The sequence below is a fragment of the Pongo abelii genome, chromosome 11 (assembly GCF_028885655.2).
Source record: "Pongo abelii isolate AG06213 chromosome 11, NHGRI_mPonAbe1-v2.0_pri, whole genome shotgun sequence".
Taxonomy (NCBI): Eukaryota; Metazoa; Chordata; class Mammalia; order Primates; family Hominidae; genus Pongo; species Pongo abelii.
In genome coordinates, this window is record NC_071996.2 from 143,403,132 (window position 1) to 143,410,695 (window position 7,564).

Below are 7,564 nucleotides of genomic sequence, written 5' to 3' on the forward strand. Positions count from 1 at the left end.
TGGAATACTACTCAGCCATAAAAAGAAATGAATTAATGTCATTTGCAGCAACCTTGATGGGATTAGAGACTACTATTCTTTTTTTTGAGACAGAGTTTCACTCTTGTTGCCCAGGCTGGAGTGTAATGGTACAATCTCGACTCACTGCAACCTTTACCTCCTAGGTTCAAGCAATTCTCCTGCCTCAGCCTCCCGAGTAGTGAGGATTACAGGCATGCACCACCACACCCAGCTAATTTTGTATTTTCAGTAGAGACAGGGTTTCACCATATTGGCCAGGTTGGTCTCGAACTCCTGACCTTAGGTGATCTATCCACCTTGACCTCCCAAAATGCTTGGATTACAGGCACAAGCCACTACACCCAGCCCAGGAGACTATTATTCTAAGTGAAGTAACTCAGGAACAGAAAGCCAAGCATCATATGTTCTCACTCATAAGTGGGAGCTAAACTATGAGGATGCAAAGACATAAGAATGATACAGTGGACTTTAGGGACTAAGGGGAAAAGGATGGGAAGGGGGTGAGGGATACATGACTACAACTTTGGTTCACTGTATCACTCAGGTGATAAGTGCACCATAATCTCACAAATCATCACTAAAGAACTTACTCATGTAAGTAAACACCATCTGTTCCAAAAAAAACCTATGGAAATAAAAAAAAAAACACTTTATAATAGAAGACTGATAGATTTACATAGCACCCAGTGCATTATAGCACTGGGGTATTCTGAGTATGATTATGAATGTATTTATAGCAGTGAGTTATATGCTTTCATGTTTTTTCATAATGTTAATTATCATTCTTTTGTTTCCAGTTGTAGCACTGTCTTAAGCATTTCTTGTGAGACCAGTCTAGTGGTAATAAATTCTCTCAGCTTTTGCTTGTCTAAGAAGGTTTTTATATCGCCTGCATTTCTAAAGGATAGCTTTGCTGGATATAGTATTTTTGTCTGACAGGCTTTTTTTTTCTTTCAGCACTTTGAATATCTCATTCTCTCCTGCCTGAAAGGTTTCTGCTGAGAAATCTCTTAATAATCTAAAGAGGATTCCCTTATATATGACTTGATGCTTTTCTCTTGTTGCTTTTAGAATTCTCTCTTTGTCTTTGACTTTAGAGAATTTGATTATAATACACCTCTGAGAGAGTCATTTTGGGCTGAATCTAATGTTGGACTTGAAATTTTTGCATCTGGATGTCCATATCTCTCCTGATATGTGAGAAGTTTTTAGCTATTATTTTGTTAAATAAATTTACTGTACCTTTCTTCATTCTTTTTCTCTGATGTTCTTATATCATGAATATGTGTTTGCTTAGTTGTTTCATAAGTCCTATTCTTCATTCTTTTTTACTCTTACTTATTTTTGTCCCCTCTGACTGGGTTATTTCAAATGCCCTGTTTTTCAGTTCTGAAATTCTTTTGTCTTCTTGATCTGCTCTGTTGTTGAAAATTCCAATTGTATTTTTAACTTCATTTATTGAATTATTCAGCTCCAAGATTTCTATATGGTTATTTTTATGTTATCTGTCTTTTTATTGAATTTCTCATTCCAATCATGAAATTGTAAAAACTATTTTATTGATTTGTCTGTGTTCCCTTGTAGCTCACTGAGTTTCCTTAAGATCATTATTTTACATTCTTTTTAAGCATTTCACAAATGTCCTTATCTTTGGAGTCTGTTACTGGAGATTTATTGTGTTCCTTTGGGGGTGCCATATTTTCTTGCTTTTTCATGTTTCTACATTGATATTTGTGCATCTAGCAGAATAGCCACTTTTTCCAATTTTATGGAGTAGGTTTCATAGGGAAAGACATTTTCCTGTAGATATGCCCTAGGATGTTGGCTTTGGTTCTGGGTGGACTCAGTAGTGTAGCTGTCATATAGTTTCTTCATATCATACAGTAATCTTCATCATCAAGGTCTGTGATTGCCTCAGTGGCGTAGGCTATGGGAGTTTGTGATGGTAGTGGTGTGGTTTTGCTGGGGGAGGGAATGCTGAGCTGGTTGTTGGGCTGGGCACATACGGATATGGAGGGCCAAAAAACTGTCCATTGGGTTCTCTGGAAGCAAGAAAAGGTGACTGCCAACAGCTGACTTAAATGCCAGACTCAGGCATGCATGGGCATGGCTGGCCAGGCAACTATGTATGTACTGTCTCTTTAGGGAAACAGGGCTGCTGGTGGACTGGATATTGGGCCAGGTACATGTGGATGCAGTAGGGCTAGGTGGCTTTACAGCAATCTACCCAGCAGGGCAAGGTCACTACAGGGCTGGCTGTTGGTCTATGCAGAGACATGCATAAGCTCAGAGGGCTGGCTGTTGGTCTATGCAGAGACATGCACAAGCTCAGAGGGCTGACAGGCTATGCATTTCAGGTGCATGTAGGTGAGGTGACCAGCCAGCTGTTGGGTGACTGCGCTGCTGTGCAGGCCCACCTGTTCCCTGGGTGGGGGTGGCAGGGATGGTGTGCCACATGGGTTCAGATGCTGGGTGGGGTCTCAGTTGTTCTGTCTGGGCTAGGCTCTGGGCAGTTGCAGTCAACGTACTGCAGGCACCTGTGTGAACATGGTAGAATGACGGCAGGGCCTGAAGGATGGATACAGTTGGTTGCTACTCACCCCCAGGACAGGGCATATGCTATTAGTAGGTTCAGCTTCAAAATGGTGTTGAGTTGCAGCAGCTTAGGTAACAGGGTTGGAGGCACTCAGTGCAGGCCCCTACTCAGGTAATGTAACTCTAAAAAGTCCCAGCCACTCTCCAAACTGGATTTGGGGTCTGTGAGGATTGGGGGCCCTTCCCGTAGCAAGGATTGCTGGTGTTTGTGAAAGCAATGGGGAGTGCTGTGGATCTCCGTTCCCCTTAAGAAGAAATCTGCCCTGACTCTGAGCCAGTCCTGGGAAGGGGAAACAGTGTGGCAGAAGCAGGATGCCTTGCTCTCGTCTCTACAGTGCTATCCTGGGCTTCCGTGCTCCACAGACTGTGCCACCCCCCTGGTGCTCTCCAGTGTACATCCTCAGTCACACTGGTTGAAATACAGTTGCTTATTTGTTGTTTTGGTACTTTTTGTGTGTGTTGTGGGGCAGGGGATGCTGCAGGTAACTCTGATCAGCCATCTTGCTGACATCCTCTGAAAACTCTTTTTTTTTCAATTGCATTTTTGGGATTTTGATTAGATTTGCATTGATTTTATAAGTTAATTTGGGGTGAACTGATACGTTTACGACAAGGAGTCTTTCCCTCCTATGACATGGCATCCTTCTCGATTTTTTTCTTGTCTTCTTGTCTGTCAGCAAAACTGTATGACTTTCTCCATAAAGCAATTTTCAGGCATGTTTCTAAGGACATATTTTTGTAGGGATTTGAAACACAATCTGTTTCTGTATTATAATTTTTTAATTGATGTCTACTGGTGCATAGGCAAGATTTGGATTTTCACACACAGAGCTCATGTCAGCTACACCGCTGAACTCTGATTAATTTCATATTTGTCAAACCATTAGCACAAACACTTCTGAAAAATAAAATCTGATTGGGAATCCCAGTAGCAAAATGGATAAAAGTGTCAAGCAGGCCTCTCATGCTGCCTTACTTTCTTCACCATCCGGCTGGAACAGGCCATTCCTTGCTGGCCCAGCTCCTTCCAGCTCAGTATGAGGATGAGAATCCTGCAGCCTCCTCCCCTGATCAGGCAGAGCCTGGCTCTACCTGGGGAGAGCCTGGGACCTCGGCACCTGCAGATCAGAGGCCCTCCTGCTCCAGTCCACCAGCACACAGGGGAGGGAAGGGAGACCTGGGGAAGCCACGTGCCTTCCCCATGTTGCCCAGCAGTTAAAAAGAGCGCTGGGACTACCCAGGGACTTTGGCTTCCAGGCATGACACAACCTTGCCTTCCAGGCTGGTCTCACTTATAGGCATCCCTGTCAACCAAGAACATTCTGTTCAGAAAAAGTTATTTTTTCCTACTTTTTTGGTCCTGAAAATTAATGTGGTCTCTTTTCTGATTTTTACCTCGGGCTCTCCTTCATCTAAGAATCAAACAAGAGCTAGATTCCCAGCTGTCTATCAATCTAGTCTGATTTTTCCCCTGAAGAAGAGAGGTCCTTTTGCACAAGTTGCTCTTTGATCTTATGATAATTTTACCATTTTCTATTACTATGTGTCCCCTGTTCTGTACAGGCTCTGGGTGGCAAAAGGGATCTTAGGTTCCCTTGACAACCTAAGCCCATACCGATCCCATTGAGTTTGATGTAAACTACATTGGTATCCAAGCAAAATGTCCTGCTGTGTTGGGCTCACAGCTGGCTCTGTTTCCCTTGCCTTAAAAAGGAAATTGGCAAAGGAAGTACAAGGCTGACGGTTTTATCCCAGTGTACACGAAAAACATTTACTTGCAGACTTCCATTGCCCTGGTGTTTTGTCACCAGACCTGAGAACATTTCTCCACCTTCTCCTGCTGTTTGGCCTGTGAGCCGGGACCCCTCCAAGGTGCAGGTGCATTCAGTATTAGAGAAGCCAGGCATGTGTGTGCACACACCTAGCACAGGTACCCACGGTGCTAGGCATGGTCTCTGCACTGAACCACATTAGTCCAGGTCTGCATTTATCCCTGCAGAGTGTTCCAGGAGAGTGAGGTGGATCCCACACTCATTTCTGACCCCAGAGCCTTAAAGCTCATCGGCAGCGTCAAACTCCTTTATATGCCCACCTATGTGTAGCCCCTCCCTTTGCTGTGTCTCTGAGGGAGAATCCAGGCTCCCACGAGGGTGGCCGAGCCTGCTTTATACCCTTCGGCACACCCAGAACTGAACCCTGAGCCTCGCTCCTGGGTGGACTCAGGAACGTTCACAGTAATGGACTGTGCAGCACCAACATCAGCATGACCCACCTATTGGGCCTCAGCAGAGGGACCATGACAGTTGCAGCGTCTCCGACTTTCACAAAAGATGGTTTTACAAAAATGCTGACAGAGGTTAGGTCAGAGACCCAGACTTAGCCCACAGGGGACCAGCAACAAGGACAGGAATGGATCCCTGGGTCTACAGCTCACCCAGGAGAGGATGCCTGGAGGAGTGAGGCAACCTGACCAGCTCCTGTCAGCGTGGCAAGGGTGGGAGGCACCTGCCCCTTATGCTCCAACTGCCTGGGTCACACAGTGGCCCTATGCTGCAGGGTCTTTGGACGTTAGAGTCCTGGGGCTGACATAACAAAGTTCCATAAACTGGGTGTCTCATATAATAGAAATTTACTGCCTCACAGCTCTGGAGGCGGAAGTCCAAGATCAGTGTGTCAGCAGGGTTGGTTCCTTCTGAGGCTGTCAGGAAGAATCTGTTACCAGGCTCTTTCCTAGGTTCTGGCAGCTTGCTGGTCCCTTTTGGCATTCCTGACTTATAAACACATCACCCAGAATTCTGCCTTCATTTTTACATGGCATTCGCCCTGTGTGTGTATCTCTGTGTCCAAATTTTTCTTTTCATAAAGTCATTAGTCATATTAGATTAGGGACCACCCTAATGACCTCATCTTACCTTTGTGAAAATTGTCAGAATCCAAATGGAGTCATTTGTGTCAAGCCCTGACAAATGGACGTGGGTGGGACATGAAGGTAGGGTTCTCATGCATGTATGCTTGAAGACAAGAACTATCAAAAATACTCTGCAAAAAACACAGCCTTGCATGCACATATGCTTGAAGAGAAGAACTATCAAAAATACTCTGCAAAAGGGCCTGGTGCAGTGGCTCACACCTGTAATCCCAGCACTTTGGGAGGCTGACGCGGGCGGATCACGAGGTCAGGAGATCGAGACCATCCTGGCTAATATGGTGAAACCCCATCTCTACTAAAACTACAAAAAATTAGCCGGGCGTGGTTGCAGGCACCTGTAGTCCCAGCTACTCAGGAGGCTGAGGCAGGAGAATGGCCTGAACCCAGGATGAACCCAGGAGGCGGAGCTTGCAGTGAGCTAAGATCATGCCACTGCACTCCAGCCTGGGAGGCAGAGCGAGACTCCGTCTCAAAAAAAAAATACTCTGCAAAAAACATAGCCTTGCACAAAGACCACAGCAACCACACAGAGAAAAATCTTCTGCAAGGACATCTGGCCAGCAACTGCCTGTCCACCCTTGTTATTGATCCTTGGTGCCAAGGATAATTGTTTCAAAACAATTAGGTAATCCTCCTCATTTCTCCTCTTAAAACTCTTGTCTTACTTTTTCTCCCTGAAAATGCCCACCATGTTCCTATTGCAAAACTTACTCCTGAATAAATATCATTTTCGTTTAGAGATACTCTCTGTCTGCTATTTAGGCTGACAACTGGATCATCTGCAAAGATCCTATTTCCAAAAAAAAAGGTCACATTCACAGATACCAGAGATCACAGATACCAGAGATCAGGGCACATAAATTTGGGGGGAAGGGACATAATTTAACCCACAACAGTCTGTCAAATGGGGATGGCATGAGCCGGCAGGGCTCTTTGGGATCATAGGTGTCATTCCATCCTAGTGCTGAGAGCTGGGTGGACACAGCCTGAGCCTCCACAGGGCTGGCTCCCCCTCCGACTGGCCCTAACTGCCAGGAGGTGGTGTGACCTGGACTCTGGCCTGCAATTCTAGAGCACCCGCTCTGTGGCTTCAGGAACCCAGGAGCCTCTGGCTGGTTCCAGCCCTGGTTGGCTGGATTTCCTGCGTCTCTGAAGCTAGAGGACTCCCTGACACTCTGTGGTCAGCTCCAGTTTTCATGTTCACGACCTTGTGGTTAAGGAGGAAAAAGGAAAGTCCAGCTTCCTCAGCCTCTCCATTCATGTACCATGTTGTTGATGTAATATGAGATGTTGGTTTAGTCCAGTGATTGCATGAGGACTGAGCGGTCTCACTTTAGGTCCTCACTACTCCCTAGCCGATCCTATGGCCTCCAAGATCCAGGATCACTGGCAAGCGAAGTGGAGCCAAGGTTCATGCCTGAGTGGGAAGGGCTCCAGGCAAGGAGGGAGAGCCCCATGGTGGCTTGAGTCGGGAGCCCAGCGGAGAGCTCCATGGCCTTGAACAAGTGAAGCTTCCTGCTTGCAGGGGCCGTGGAGGTGGGCAGGGGCAAGACAAGGATGTTAACTGGGAGGCTTGCACTGTGCAGAATGGGCAGGGCAGCTGCTGAAAAGAGTGGCAGGAGCCAGTTGTAAGTCACACTTCTAATGTTCACCCGTCATGTTCCAGAGAAGGATGGGATACTAGAGAGAGGAAGTGACTTTCTGGGGCATGAAGCCAGGTAATGCTAGGGCCCAACCAGAAGCAGCTCTACCATGGAGCCTCGTGGCACGTGGAGGCCAGCACCACCTCGTCTTACTCAGTAGCTGGTCAAAGACGTCACCTCCAGGGGGCTTCACTTGTGAACGGCCTCGCTGCCAGGGACATCAACTCCAGTGGGGAGATACCTTCAGGGACCTCAACTCTGATGGGGGGCATCATCTCCAAGGGAAGATCATCTCCAAGGGACATCACCTCCAGTAGACATCACCTCCAGGGGGACATCACCTCTGGGGGAATCACGTCCAGGGGGAATCGTCTCT